This window comes from Montipora foliosa, chromosome 1, assembly GCF_036669935.1.
Source record: "Montipora foliosa isolate CH-2021 chromosome 1, ASM3666993v2, whole genome shotgun sequence".
NCBI lineage: Eukaryota > Metazoa > Cnidaria > Anthozoa > Scleractinia > Acroporidae > Montipora > Montipora foliosa.
In genome coordinates this window covers 12,774,961-12,790,423 of record NC_090869.1, presented here as the reverse complement: position 1 = coordinate 12,790,423, position 15,463 = coordinate 12,774,961, and the positions used below count along the sequence as shown (strand labels likewise).

Below are 15,463 nucleotides of genomic sequence, written 5' to 3'. Positions count from 1 at the left end.
TGACCAAACTTTCGTGCAGTGATGCACGTAAAAAACACTTTAAGGCCGTTTACACGACAGAAAAATTTGGGTCCGGACCCATCGAAAAAGCGGTACGGACCCATAACTTTTGTAAAGAAACTCTACAGGACCATAGGCGCCTATAAGGCCGTTTACACGACAGAAAAATTTGGGTCCGGACCCGTCAAAAAAGCGGCACGGACCCATAACTTTTGTAAAGAAACACTGGAGTTTCTACAGGACCATAGGCGCCTATGGCTCTGTAGAGACTCCAGCATTTCTATGCAAACGTTTTGGGTCGGTGCCGCTTTTTTGACGGGTTCGGACCCAAATTTTTCTGTCGTGTAAACAGCCTTTTTGTCACGTGGACGACAAGTTTCAGAAGTACACAAGTTCCTTGAGGATGGCCATGCCAACTAAATCCATAGCACGAGAATCAAATATTTAAAATATACCATTTGTTGTAATTTAAATACTCACAGTAGCATGCACCCAACTGTCAAAATAAATATGTTATTTGTCAGCTGGGAGGCCCGAATAGAGAAAAACTGTGGCCGAGGCCTTGAAATTGCTGCTCCAGGCCGCAGGTCGAGTGCAGCATTTTCAAGACCGATATCTCATTTTTTTGCTATACGGACCGACCCTTTGCTGGTAAATAACTTTTTTTTTTCTTCTCCCTCTCCCATCCTCGCTTAAAATCACTTGTTTTAATTGTTGACTCGCATTGCGCTTGATAGCAAATGCAGTATTAAAGCGACTTACAAACTAAACTTTTTAAAGAGAAATATTTTTTATTTGAATTCTATTTCCAAACCTCTTGTCTAATGAAAAATAACCTCTGTACGTAAACGGAGTCTGTGTCAAAAAAATTGTGTTTCGTTTCCGGAATGGTAAGGGCAGGAGAAAAGATAGATTACTGTAGTGTGGGTCACCTGGCCTGTCATTGTTATTTCGCTTCGTGTATTGAAACTCTCGAGAAATAAAGATAGAAATGTGAACGCAAACTCTCTGAACGGTGAGAAGCCTGTCAAGGAATATTAACCATTAATGTCACTGTTCCTTGGTATCAACATGCATAATTAGCTTTTAAACACATAACGCAAGGCGCAATGGAACGATACAACAGACGTATTGGGGTTTTTTGAGGGAAACACTGCCTTGCGGCTGGTTAGCCCATGCGACTTCCAGATTGCGTGACACTGAAAGAACAACCTCACATATCTCTCCAGCACTACGAGCTGAGTGGTAAACAGGAAGTGCGGGATCGGACGAGAGTATTGGCTAGTGAGCAATGTACAAAGGCAACGAGCCAACAAGCTTGGGGGAAGCCGCTGCGCAGACTTGACCACACCACGCAGGAGCGACCCAATTTTAATGACGGCAAAGCGATATATCTAATCCATCTCCAAAGGGAGAGAGGGAGGGAGGGGGAGAACTTTGACAAATTGCAAACAGCTAGTTGATTTACTACAGAAGACAAACTGCCAAGTGAACCTTGGACGACTAACTGAGGTTTTATAGCTCGACCCTGTCTATTAAAATAGCCAGTTGCGCAGGTTCTACCATGTAGCAGGTAAGCATTACACCGTGCTCTTTAGCACTAATGAATGAGGCTTTAACAGATTTGGCCGATGCAGGTGTACGTTATAATCTGAGATCTAGGAATAAAGTCTTTATGTCCTCGTTTTATTTACAAGAAAACCGTTGATTGTATGACCTTGAACGGCCGACTGCAAAGAACGCGAATATAACTATCCCGACATGAATAGCCCTTTTAGTACGGTCACGTTCCATTAACCGTATTTTACTGATAGGGCAGTAAAATCTCATTTAAAGAGGAGAACAGATACTCGTTTATGTGCACAATACATCGAAGGATAAAGTTTACAAATACCTTCAAATACTTACCCCTGCATAACATTTCAAATTCCGTTTCCCGTGAATCTTCTCACGATTACATGTGTTACATACGAACCATGGCAATTACTAGCTTTACAATCACTGGTGCCTCGTTAATCCAATTTATTACTAAGACTTGTTTGCATTACTAATTAACACGAAAAGGGATAACTTGGGAATTTTTAACAATATATCCTTTAATCTAACCCAAAATCATTCGGATATCCAAAACGTCCTATGCATGATCCATTTCCTTCGTTTTTGGGTTTGTCAGCATTATGATTTGCAATATTTCAGGTTTACGTGTTCACAAGTTTGTTTTCAGTTGTATCTCGAAGATGTTTAGATTTCCAATTACTAACTCTGTTTTGATTGGTCACTCTATCTTACTGTGTAAATAGCTCACCCTGAATTCAAAATAGATACGTTCCGTTTCTGAGAAAACAAAACAACAACATTCTTTTACAAATCGTACCGGGTATTCCTGATTTCTGTATTAAATTTAACTTTCATTTTCCAAATGGTCTGGATAGCACAAGTGTTGCTAATCTTTTTAAAAATACAAACACACTTTTAAGTTTAAGAAACATGCTTCGATGTTTCAAACATCATTTTGCATTTACCTGTTCATCCACGCTTTTGGAAAAGTGTTACATACCACGTGCTTACATTTAAACGCACACCTGAGGTAGCTCCTATAGTTGTGTTTACGAGCAAGTGATCTCCTTGGCTAGTAATACGATGAAATGTGGATGACCTCGGTACATTGTTAACCAAATACGTTCCAGCAAGTTTCCTCCTTTTTCTGCTGTTATAAAATAGTCGTCTCAGCATTTTCTCTGTAATTCTGCTCGGTTCTCGGGCATGTCTATGTCAATGCACACGCAAATCACAACTAAAGTAAACACACTTGCGCTTATCGAGACCTGCAGTTTTCCTTTGGAATCAAGTATTTATTACCATTGAGAATCAAATAACCGTACAGCCTTTCAAACTACATCACATTTATTTTCTAAAGAGCTGATCACAATCTCCACTGATGACATCAAATCTTGTAAAACTAGAACAGAACTATATACACAAGATGGCAGTGAACACGATCGCTAATATGGCTTGTTGAACAAAGGATAGAAGCTAGACCACTACAAGGAACAAACTGTTTATCAATAACAAACAAAAAAACGCAATAGACAAAAAAATTATCTCCGTAGTCAATGGTACACTGAGCGGGAGGCTGTTTGTTCTCGGTGAAAATGGTACAACCGTGAGGCCATTTGTTTGCTGTGTCAATGCTTTTACTTTGTCTTCAGAAGATTCCAATATGGCGTCCACTTGTTTGAGGAATATTTTCTTTGTCGCTGTCATCTTCAAAGTAGTTTTCAATAAGGTACCCGCTGCTCATTAAAGAATTTGTATTTGACTTGTATCACTTTCAATAGCTGCGTCCTTTCCGTTACATTCGAGTATATTCTTGTTTCATTCAGTTCGCGAAACGACTTGTTTCAAAGCTGACGCTTGCTATCTTTTAGTGTGGGTCCACCGCGAAAAAGCCTATACCTTTCTTTGTATGTGGTTTCAGCGCCCCAAGAAGAAATCGATTAAGCAAACGTAACCTCCATCTTCAGTAATCCGAAACAACGCATCACAGTACTCTTCATGATCTTGGATTACGTGGTTTGCTTTAAATAACCAATGTAAACAGCGCCACGTGGCTTCTATTGTGCATTACCCAATAAAATAACCGCTACGTGCTTTCTATTGTGCATTGCCCAATCAAACACCGCCACGTTTTTCTATTGTGCATTTTGCTGCACAGGAAAAAAAAAATGAAATCAAACGCATTTTATAACACGTGCCCCTACGGGCCTGAGTGACTAGCGTCCCAAACAGAGCTTTTTTTCTTTTTTTTATTAGATAATCGTTAGTTATTTTCCTTCAGTAGCATATTGATGGTAATGATTTCAAGTTCGAGTGAGGCCTAACACTACTGTGAAGTTTTTTATACCCAATTATTCCATCAAAGATCAACCCTAGTATTGGAATTTGGCCCACACGAGGACAGAGAAAAACTCTGACCAGTGTGGGATTTGAACCCACGACCTACGAATTTGATCACCGTTGCTCTACTGACAGAGCTACAAGGCCAGAACGGGAGCAAGCTGTGGGTATGTGAGATCTTATTCACAAGGACAAATTCGGCTCGGCCCAAGCCTAATTTAGTATCTAATTTAGTATCTAAATTAGGCCTGGGCGGAGCCGAATTTGTCCTTGTGAATAACATCCCACATACCCACGGCCTGCTTCCGTTCTGACCTGTCTCCCTGGCAACCTCAACCAGTAGTGTAGCAGCTCTCGTAAGCTGCTATAATAGACCTTTTCGGCTTGTACATTTTGTTTCCCCAATACAGATCATGTGATAATACTCAGGAGGTTTGGTCTTTTGTTTTGTTCATTAAAATGAGGGCATGCAAGCATGAATATGCCTGCATGCACTCTTTTTAATGAACAAAACAAAGGACCAAGCCTCCTGAGTTTTATCACATGATCTGTATTGGGAAAACAAAATGTACCAGCCGAAAAGATCTATTTGGTATTGTAAGCAGCTTCTATTGTTTTTAAGTCTAAGTTATTTTTGGCTAGGGTAGCCAGCCAATCACATTATACGTTACGAGAGCTGCTACATAACTCACCTCAACGTGGACAATAAAATAGATTCCGCCGCACCCTCTCAATCTTAAGTGGGCTCATTTGCTAGCTGCCCCGCGGAAAGGCTCACTAAAAAGCGTAATATTCCACTCAGTGTGCAGAAGTTTAAAAGAGGTGAGTGGTGAATTTCCTCTTTCTTTTTTTCTTTTTCTTTTCGACTCCGCGAATCATTTGGTAAAAGTTATTTCTATTAGCACATATTATCGATGCATAAACCTTCTGATTCCTGGTGGCTGCTGCTTTGTGATTTCAAACCTTTGCGTTTAATATCCAACAACATTTCTGTCATATGAAGATCACATTCCCAACTTAGGTGTACCAAACGACGCGGCAAGTGAAAAAATAACGGTTCGCGGTCAAATGGATGACATTGCATTTAAGTAGTGACCGCGAATAGGCTTTGCTACAAAGCTCAAGCATAAACTTGTGCATGTACTTTTCTCTCTCTGGTAGCTCCAAGTCAGCAACGCTTCACTGAGTTAGTGGACAATGATATAATTGAAGGAATTCAACAGCACCAGAAATTTGCCTGGTTTACTTAAACAATTTGTAACTACCAGATCTAGATAGAGCCCGATCGTCAGGCTGTGAAATTACAATGCAGTCATTTTTACTTCTTAACGCGGGTCAATGTTCTAGTTCTAGTTATCCGTGTTTGTATTGATTGTACTGACTCTATATTCAGTATAAAGGGTGGCATTGAAGTGTGCTACCGGAAAAAAGAATCTTTTTACCTTCGGGCCTTTGTTTCCGTTTACGAACACTGTGGGAATTAAAGTTTATTCTTATGCAAAACATTTTTACTGTTTCGATGAAACAATCATGTGAAAAATCATTAAAAACAGAGACCACACCACAGTGCATGCAATAATGAGCACGTGCAAGTTTAACAAAACCAGTAATCAGTCTCTCCAAGGATCAGGGCCTGAAGATTTGTCTCGTTTAGCATCATTGTCATGATACCACTTATTTGCGCTGTCAACTTTACGAGTTGTATGTCTCTTAATCAAACGGATCAGCGTTAGAATAATAAAATTGATAATTATCTGCGTAGGCGCTCAACTTAGCATGTATTAAGGCCTGGCCTAACGCTCGCAACATTACAACGCAACATCTTGCAACATTGTTAGGCACAACGTGTTGCATGCGTTTGGCCACCCTGTTGCGACATTTTGCGATATGTTGCAACATTTTGGATGGTGCTGGATCAATTTTGCGACATGTTGCGATATGTTGCAACATGTTGGATGATGCTGGATCAATTTTGAAAATGGTCAAATTTTTCGTGCAACATTTTGTGTGTTGCATGATGTTGTACTCGTTTGGCCACGTTCACGCAACATTAGGGCCGTTTATACCAAAGGAAATAAGCCGCGGCTTACTTTGGCCGTGGCGTACATAATACGCGAAAGGAACTATTTATACAAGTATAAACTCCCAGGCCAGGATTAGCCGCGGCTTATTTACTCTCGTATAAACGGCCCTAATTTTTTACTAAGGCACGCGCGCTAGGTCCACTTTGTTGTGCGCCTGGGGCTGGGATAAACATCGACATGTCGCGTTGAAACTATTAAAAATGTTGCGTGCGTGCAGGTTCAACTCATGTTGCAACATCAGGAAACAATGTTGCAAGATGTTGCGTTGGAGTTTTGCGAGCGTTTGGCCAGGCCTATACATGATAGAGGAGATCGTTAATAAATACATTAAAAGGAGGTTGGTCCGAAAACACTTCGTTGAAGGGGTCAGGGACTAGATCACTCTTATATTTGCAGGGCGCGTTCGAAGGCGACCAAAAGATGGTTTTCGCTAGCGATGGAGTTGGAGTAGGAGTCGTAAGCGTGCTTACGATCTAGTGAAAACCAAAAATCGGAGTCGGAAGAATCAGAACCGTTCCATTTTCTTCCGATTCCGCTTACGACTCCGACGCTTGCTTACAATTTAGTGAAAACAAGATTCTCGGAGTCGGTAACAGAAGCAAAAGAACAAGCCAATCACAATATACGAGCCCAAGCTCTTCGCTTACTAACTGCCGCGATAAACAAACATTGCGGGCATGGACGAGAAGGTTGTGGAGACTGTAAGACTCTTTCCCGTGTTATGCGACAAGTCTTGCAAAATTTGTAAAAAGCAAAATAATAAGAAAAAGAACATAAAAAAGAATACTTGGCAGGAGGTAGCCAAACAAGCTGGCCTTAAATCAGGAATACGTGATGAAAGAAACCAGTCGTATATCATCAGTACGGGACTGATTTAATTTTTTTTTTTGTCCTCCCCGACACTTTCGCGGCGACGAGGATCCAGAAAAAAATCCTCACTCAAATCAGTCCCGTATACACAACTAAACCAGTAAGTCTTTCAAAATAAGGAGAAGAAAAAGCCAAAGAAGAAAAGTTTACTCTACCTTCACCAATTTTTTATGTCTACTGTTTTGGCGCCAAAATTTCCACCTTGGCCGTGCCCACTTCTCTGCATTGTGATTGGCTTGTTCTTCCGCTTCTGCTTCCGTCTTCGACAATCTATTTTTCACTGCATCTTAAGCGACGGAACCGTAAGCGGAATCGGACGGTAGTTTTCACTAGGTTATATGTGCTTATGACTGCGCTTACGACTTCAGCACGGTTTTGAGTTATTGTCCGCGTCCACCGTTTTTGGCAGTGTGCCAGGATTCCAGCGTTTTTAGTTCACGATAGTTGCCCTTGTCGATTACACACGCATTAAATACCACTTATTAACCGAGAGTGACGCCATTACAGGGAATCTCAGACAGAGGCCTTGATGTATTTACCTCGCATCCTGGCCGAGGTCTGGGATTTCCCTGTAATGACCGAAAAGACGAGATTAATAAGTTATTTATTATATGCCTTTTTTGCCCACTTTTGGCCTGTTCCTGGTCCTTTGGATATATAAACCTATTTTCGCTGTGGCTCTCTTCGTCGCTCATACTAAAGAAGTATCTGTATGCTAGTTTTACTTTCAGTTATTGAAAATGTAGTTGTACTTTGTCCATATTTTTTGTTGTTTTCGCCCACGCCCTGGTAGGTTTTAGTCTGGACTCAAAAAAGTGGTCGAGCCGAGAAACATTTTCATAATGCCCGGTCATTACAAGAAAATTGTGCGTACTATTTTAGTGGCATCCTCGTCTCGAAGAGGCGCTGGTTAGCGCTGGGTATTTGGCAGGATCTTGTATGACTGTGCAGCCCGATCCTGGAGTGGCAGTCTCTGTTGCAGGTGGCGCAGACGTGCCTTGTGGAATCGCGCGCAGAGGCTGCGCGTTCTTTCTTCGCCTTTCCCTTGCACGTAGCCAGGACTCGCTTCCCGCCTTTGAAACCTCCGCTTTGACACTTTGCCGCCACGTATCTCGGTGTTTGGTGATATCCTCCTATGCACTGGTGTCCATTAATGACGTCGTTGTAGCGCAGCAGCGGTCGACCCACGCGACGGACGCCCTCCCGCAGTTCTCCATAAAGAATTTCTCTTGACAGGTGGTCAGGCTCCATGCGAAGTGCATAGTCGAGCCATCGAAGGCGTCGCTGAATGAGCAGTGATGACATGCTCAATGAGCCAGCGCGCTTTAGGACTTCGGTGTTCGTGACTCTGTCCTGGCACCTGATGTGCAGTAGGAGCCAAAGGTAGTGAAGTTGGAATCCGTTAAGGTGGCTTACTACAGTTATCCGAAGAAAAATATCAAAATTTTGAAATCTGTGAAATTAATGCAAAGTGATGTCTCTTGTGAAGTGTTCGTCACTGCAATTGATGTAAAATGTAGTTTTACCTAACAAATAAATACAAATCAGGGGAAAACGCTTAATATAGTGACGGACTTCCTGGAGGGGGGACTGGAAACTAGACTTTCTTAAAACCTAGCCGTACAACCAGGGTTAAAATTTTGCGAGTTAGTAAACAACATGTAGACAAAACTGTCAACATTTTTGCAAAAAGTTCTATCAGACAGTTTTTCAGTTATTATTAAAATAGACGAAAATCGACCTTTTTGTCATTTGTGAAAAACCTGTCTGGCAGATTGAACTCTTTAATTCTCTACATAATTATGTTTTCTCGCTTTCGGAAATCCTGAAATTTTGAGGTGGGGTTTTAAGGCTGGTTTTCCAGAAAAAAGCCTTTGAAGTGTCTAGTTTCCAGTCCCCCCTCCAGGAGCTCGGTCATTATTTTTAGCATTTTCCCCTGATTTGCATTTATTTGTTCGGTAATTAAATTAATACAAAATTAAATTTAATACATTTTTCATCAATTGCAGTGACTAACACTTCAGAAGATACTTCCTGTTGCTTTAATTTCACAGATTCCAAAACCTTGATAGTTTTCTTCGGAAAACTGTAGTAAGCCACCGTAACTCTCCGCCGCTCCGTCGCCGTCTCCGTCCGCTAACTCTCCGTCCCCGCCCTTGTCTGGCATAGGTCTTCCACGACCCACTTCCATAAAGGAGAGTCGACAGGACGCAAGCTTGGTAGACGCACATCTTGGTCCTTTCGCTCAACAGGTCATTGCCCCACACTTGCTTGTTCAGTTTTGCCATGACAGCAGCTGCTTTGGCGATCCTGCGGCTGATCTCAGCATCAAGCGAAGTTCAGCTTGATACGGTGGAGCCCAAGTAGGTGAAGGTGTTCACAACTTCCAGCTCCGTGTTGTCGATGGTGATGATTGGGGAAGGGGGGGGGGGCAGTCAGCACCTTGCGCTAGGATGTTGGTCTTCCTAAGGCTGATCGTTAGCCCTGCTTTACTCCACTGCTGACTGAGAAGACATTGGGGGTGGCCCCATCGAAGCAGCCCGTACTCTACATTTCCTGGTGAAAGAGGGTGATGATCGCTAGGAGCTTTGGAGGGGAGCCAATCTTCTGGAGGATCTTGAAGAGCCCGTTTCTGCTCACCAAGTCAAAAGCTTTGGTGAGGTCCACGAAGGCGAGGAACAATAGGGAACTTAAGCACGCGCGTTTTTGAGACGCGGACGGCAACCGGAAGAGAACATTTCGCGTGCCAGGAGAGTGGTGTCTCCCAGATTTTTGTACTAATCATCTCTAATGGAGAAAAGATACTTAGCAATGTAACTGTGGTTGAGTGAAAACAGGTTAAAAGGGAAAACAGCTAACTTCCGGTTGCCGTCCGCGTCTCAAAAACGCGCGTGCTTAAGCTCTCTAATGGCTGCTGCTGCTCTCGACACTTCTCGTGCAGCTGACGAAAGGAGAAGATCATGTCCAGTGTGGACCTCCCGGCTGTGAAGCCACACTGTGACTCGGGGTTGAATTGCGAAGCAAGGCTCTGCAGGCGGGTCAAGGTGACCCGAGCGAAGACTTTGCCCAACGATGCTCGGAAGAGAGTCGCCGCGATAGTTGTTGCAATCACTACGGTCACCCTTGTTCTTGCACAGGGTGACTATGTTGGCATCTCTCATGTCTTTCATCTCTCATCTCTTCCAGCACAGGCAGAGGAGATCATGAAGCGGTTGCAGGATGTTTTGCTTCCCATGAGTAGAGTAGAGCTCGAGATAATGCTCCATCCAACGCTGCAGCTGAATGCTCTGATCAGTGATGACATCACCAGTCTTTGATTTGAGGGGGGCTATTTTGATGCTCGAAGGGCCGGTGGCAGCTTTGCGTGGCCACAGTCCGATGCTAGCTGGATTTTGGCGCAAAGGTCCTGCCAGTACTCGTTGGCACAGTGGCGGCGGTCTGCTGGGCCTTGCTCCTAGCTTCTTGAAGGGCGTTGCATGTGCTTAAGGAAGGATTCTGTTTGTGAGCCAGCATCGCTTTCCTCTTGGCCTCCGTGACTGGCTGAATTCTCCCAGCAAGCCTCGAAGCAGTCAGCATTCTTGCGTTCTTTCTTGCCGAATGCAGCCATGGCTGAGTCGTAGATGGCATCACGGAGGGGAGACCATTTGACATCCGGGTTGCGAATCTCTGAGCCTTAACGGGGTCGGAAGTGCCACAGGTGTTGATGCGGGTGCGACCCTTGGTCGTTCCGTGGTGGATCTTCAGCCTTACCTTGCTTGCAACGAGCAACTGGTCTGTGTCACAGTCACCGCTGATAGCTTCTTGTGTGGAGGGCACTGCCGAAGTCCGCTCTCTTAGTGATGGCGAGGTCTAGCTGGTGCCAGTGGCGGGACCAAGGGTGTCTCCAAGACACTTTGTGCAGCTCCTTACACCTAAAGTAGCTGTTGGTGATGCAGAGGCCGTAGTGACAGCGGATTTTAAGCAACCTCTGCCCGTTGTCATTCATCCTGCCGACACCGAAGTGGCCGAGGCAGGTAGGCCATGCTTGCCAGTCGGTCCCAACGCGAGCGTTGAAATCGCCTAGCAAATATATGCCCTAGGAACTTGGAATTTCGGATAGTGTATCCTGCAGAGCCTCGTGTAATTGATCCTTGGCTTCTGAGGTGGAGGTCAGAGTCGGTGCGTAGGCGGATATGATGTTCACAAAGTCCGCCGACGTTTTCATGCGAAGGGCAAGAATTCTCGATGACCCTCCAGAGGGGGTTTCTGTGGTGGCAATCAGTGAGTTCCTCACGACAAAACCTATGCCGTAGTGCCTCGGCTCGTCCTGGGTCAGGCCTTTCCAGAAGAAGGCGTAGTCTCTTTCCATAAGTGACCCACTGTCGGCCAGCCAGGTCTCCTGGAGACAGGCGACGTCGATGTTGAGTCGTGCCAGCTCCATGTTGATGATGGCGGTCTTGCGGGAGTCGTCCATTAGGTCAGCGGAGAGACCAGGGCACAAGGTGCTAATGTTTCAGCTTGAGATTCGAAGAGCTGGACTCTTCGTAGTTTTTCGCTTTTGACTGCTTGGTGCAAGTACTTGCTCTCTTGTCGGGAGGGTCCCCTAATGACGGGGCGGCACCTAACTGGCTGGGGGTTGCCCAGTTTGAGGCGGGCGGTACAAACAAAAAAACAACAGAGCACTTTATTTCACATTTCCATTACATGGTTTGTAAAACTTATTAAATAATTAGCAACTTAACACATAGAATATTCAATTACAATTTAAGCTAAACATTATTACACAGAAGGAAATGCCTAGCAGCTAGATAACCATAAGGTTTTCGAGCTAGCAGCTACAACAAGTTGTAAAAATAGTGGAGACACTTCACCTTCTTGGGACGTAATTAATTTCCCTATTATCTCTCACACTGCAAGCCCCCTCCCCCCCCCCTTATCAGCGTTGCTAGCAAGACAAAAAAATGTTAGGAACTTAAGCAGTCAACACTGAAAGGGGGAGAGGGGAGCGGAAGTGGGAAAGGTTTAAATTCTAGATACGGCGGGCATTGGAAGCTAGAAAAGGTGTTTTTTAATGAAAGTGTCTCAACAATTTTGCAACTTGTTATAACTCTTTGGAGGTAGTTTCGAATGTACAGGACATCACAATAACTAGACATACACGACATCGTAGAAGATACACAACACAGATGGCAAGAAAATAAAAATAAAAAATAAAAAAAGCAGTCATAATAGTGCATGGCCACATGATTGAAATAATTTTATCATGTTAATTGTTCGGCCAACAAGAATTCTTTCAATTTTTTAGGAAAGTTATAAGTTTTAACATGGGTGGGGAGCTGTTGCCACATTTCAGTCGCCATAGCCGACGTTGTTTGCTTTCCTATGTTAGTCCTGAAACGTGGTTTGTAGAAGTTACTTTTTGAAGCATATCTCGTATTATATGTGTGTATTTCACTTGCATAGCGAAAATGCTGGCTGAATATATTTAAATGCCATTGATGAGTGAAGTTAACAAGCTTTAGTTTATAGATATTCTTAACAGCAATTAAATCCAGTAAGTTAAGTAATGGTAACGCACTGTCTGTATCTGGTCCACACAAGGTGGCAAAGAACATAAGACGAATAACATGATTTTGTTTTGTTTGGATTTTTTTAATTTGGGTAGTAAATGCACTACCCCAGGAGGTTATCGCATAAGATATATAAGGATAGATCAGGTTATAGTATAATTGTTTAAGTTGTGAAAGGGAGGTGTCAAAGGTTGCCATCCAATGAAGCTGCGAGCGCTCCCCCCTCCCCCCCCCCCCCCCTTCCCCGTCGGACGAGACCCCTGGTGCTCCTTTCGGAGCTTAGAACCGGTAAACTGCATCAATCCGTGTTGTGCCGGAGTCTTGCGACACCGCTGGAGTGCCCTCTCCAGTTTGCGGCCTGGGCGGGAAGATAAGGAGACGCTGGGCTGCTCATACGACAGTGTCCCCCTCTGGCTGGGTCCAAGGGAAAGGAAGAACCAATACAACTTGGGGCTAGTTCCTTGGCAGAAGCTGCCGTAAGGAAGTGCTGAGCACTTGCCATCCGCCCTAGGGGCACCACTACGGATTCGTCCTCGAGGTTTACTCCTGAAGCCTTCCTGACATCAGGTATAGCTGCAAGGCAGCGGAAGTTTGAAATCAGGGTTTACCTTCCCCTAGATGGTGCCAGTTCCGCCGCGCAGTGGACTTTGCTGACAGAGGCTCTTAGAGTCGCACGCTATTGGGAACATTTGGAGAGGTTGTGAGAGCCTAGCCTCAAAACCCACTCCCCGGCTATAACAGCCTCATGGAACTACTATTGTAGCCGTCATTTTAGCTATATGATAAATTAAATTGCCCAAAGTCGTCCGGACGCATTATGCGTCTTAGTATAAAAACGGCCAATGAAAAGACACAATTTGCATATCAAGTAGCAAGTTTAATTTTCTTTATTAAACTCTTTACACTTTGAAAACAAATTTTGCGCTAACGTATCCTATCTGGTTATTTATATTTCTAAATAGGTTATTATCATGAAACAGACGCTGGCATTCGTCCTTGTTGTCTTCCTGGTTTTGTCATTCATCAATGAAAGGTAATTTACACTGATCATGTACTGTATACCTCAAATTTGAAAGTTATGTATTTGTTAACATTTATTTACCTGTTTATGAGGACAATAAAGTGTCGTTGTTGCTCTTGTTCTTGTTCTTGTTGAAAGGTGAGGCACGCTTTCTCGTCCTTTTGACTTGAACTGCGGGGTACCCCAAGGCTCATGTTTAGGGCCTTTGCTATTTATAATATATGCGTCCAAGCTGTTTAAGATCGTGGAACCTCCCTGATGTTCACTGTTTCGCTGATGATCCGCAGCTCTATCTTAGTTTTAAACCACTCGGCAACGCTGCTTAAGCTGATGCTATACAAGCTATGGAAAAGTGCATTCAAGCGGTGGGGAAATGGATGATTCAAGATCAGTTGATGATCAATGATGATAAAACGCAGTTTTTGTTAGTCGGTACACGACAACAGCTTGATAAATTAGATTCGTGTTCCATAACTGTGAGCACTAATCGTATCAGTCCAAGCCCATGTGTCAGAAACCTTGGATTGTGGTTTGACAGCAACTTAAGCATGACTGATCATATAAACAAGGCCTATAATGCGGCATTTTATCATTTACATAACTTGAGACGTATTAAGAAATACCTGTCGAGAGATTCTTTAATTACCTTGGTTCATGCTTTTATAACCAGCCGCCTCGACTATTGTAATGGTTTATTGTTTGGCTTACTAAAGGCGCAGATCGCTAAATTACATCGTGTACAAAATGCAGCAGCAAGACTTATTCTTGGCATTAGAAAGTTTTCTCACATTATACCGGCGTTTTATGAGCTGCATTGGCTGCCGGTTTCTTTGCGTATTGACTATAAGATTTTACTTTTGACTTTCAAATGTATTTATGGCCTAGCGCCAACTTATCTTGGCGATCTTATTAGTATAAGATCGAATTCATTACATAATCTTAGGTCTACTGGTAAGCTGTTATTGGACCATCCCAAGCGAAAGATGCTTACAACATTGGGAGCAAGATCATTCTCAGCAGCAGCTCCGAAACTCTGGAATGAGCTACCAGTGGAGCTTCGTCAAGCAACATCACTTAACAGTTTTAAATCTCGACTTAAAGCTTATCTTTTTAAGAAGTATTTTTATAGTTTGTAACTTAGTTTATTTTATTCTCACGGTAATGTATTTTCGTTTCTTTTTAACAGATGAATGTAAAGCGCTATTGATCAGCACATGTAAATATGCGCTATATAAATTGTTAAATTATTATTATTATTATTATTATTATTATTATTATTATTATTATTATTAACATATAGTAATAATGAATATGCGAAATTCATATTCAAAGTTGTTATGGTTTTATAAAATTCTCCGTGTGCTCACCTGAAGATTAGTTAGTTTGCCAACTTGATAATTTAGTTCGAGGTTTCAACTAACACAATTCTTTCTCCTCCGTTTTGAAGTGATGCCTGGAGCCGCCGCCGCAGCCGCCGCAGCCGCGGTTGGGGTACAGCAGTTTTGCACAAACGCAACTACAATGGCAAAATCCTTGCTATCAAGACTTCGCAAGATGACGAGGGAGGCAAGGCAACAAAGCATCGTTTTCATGACGATAAGCATACCTCTGAAGATGCTAATCTACTGTAGCTAAAAAGAGAGCATTTAGTATCACTGAACGAATCAAACCAGTGTATTCTCAGAAATAAATAAGCCAATAAAGAACAGTCTTGATTGTGTCAGCTTTGATCGAATAAAATAGATTATCCTAATGAATTTGCACCTCAGGTCTACCGCCTTCTGCCAAATTTGCCCGATTTCTCTACAACAAACGCTGCCGTGAACTGTGGGCATTGCCTGGCACATTCCACATTCGCACATAAAATATAGGAATCGGCAAAAAAAAGACATTAGTACATCAACAGAGACAAATTTATGTCATTCGCACCAAAATATAAATAGGGAGCGGAAGCAAGCGTGTTTTTGAGACGCAGACGGCAACTGGAAGTGAACTGTTTTCCCTTCTAACTCGTCTTCACACAAATACATTTACATTACTAA

General features: G+C 43.0%; 1 long non-coding RNA gene across 1 annotated transcript in view; it reads left to right on the top strand.

Annotated features, from left to right (window-relative positions):
• LOC137985508 (uncharacterized) overlaps window positions 1-15,098 on the top strand; it is a 23,881-nt gene extending 8,783 nt beyond the window's left edge. The window contains exons 2-3 of the long non-coding RNA XR_011119310.1: window positions 13,363-13,433; window positions 14,869-15,098. This is a non-coding gene — a long non-coding RNA (uncharacterized lncRNA). The remainder of the gene's footprint in view (window positions 1-13,362; window positions 13,434-14,868) is intronic.
• The last annotated feature ends 365 nt before the right edge of the window (window positions 15,099-15,463 follow it).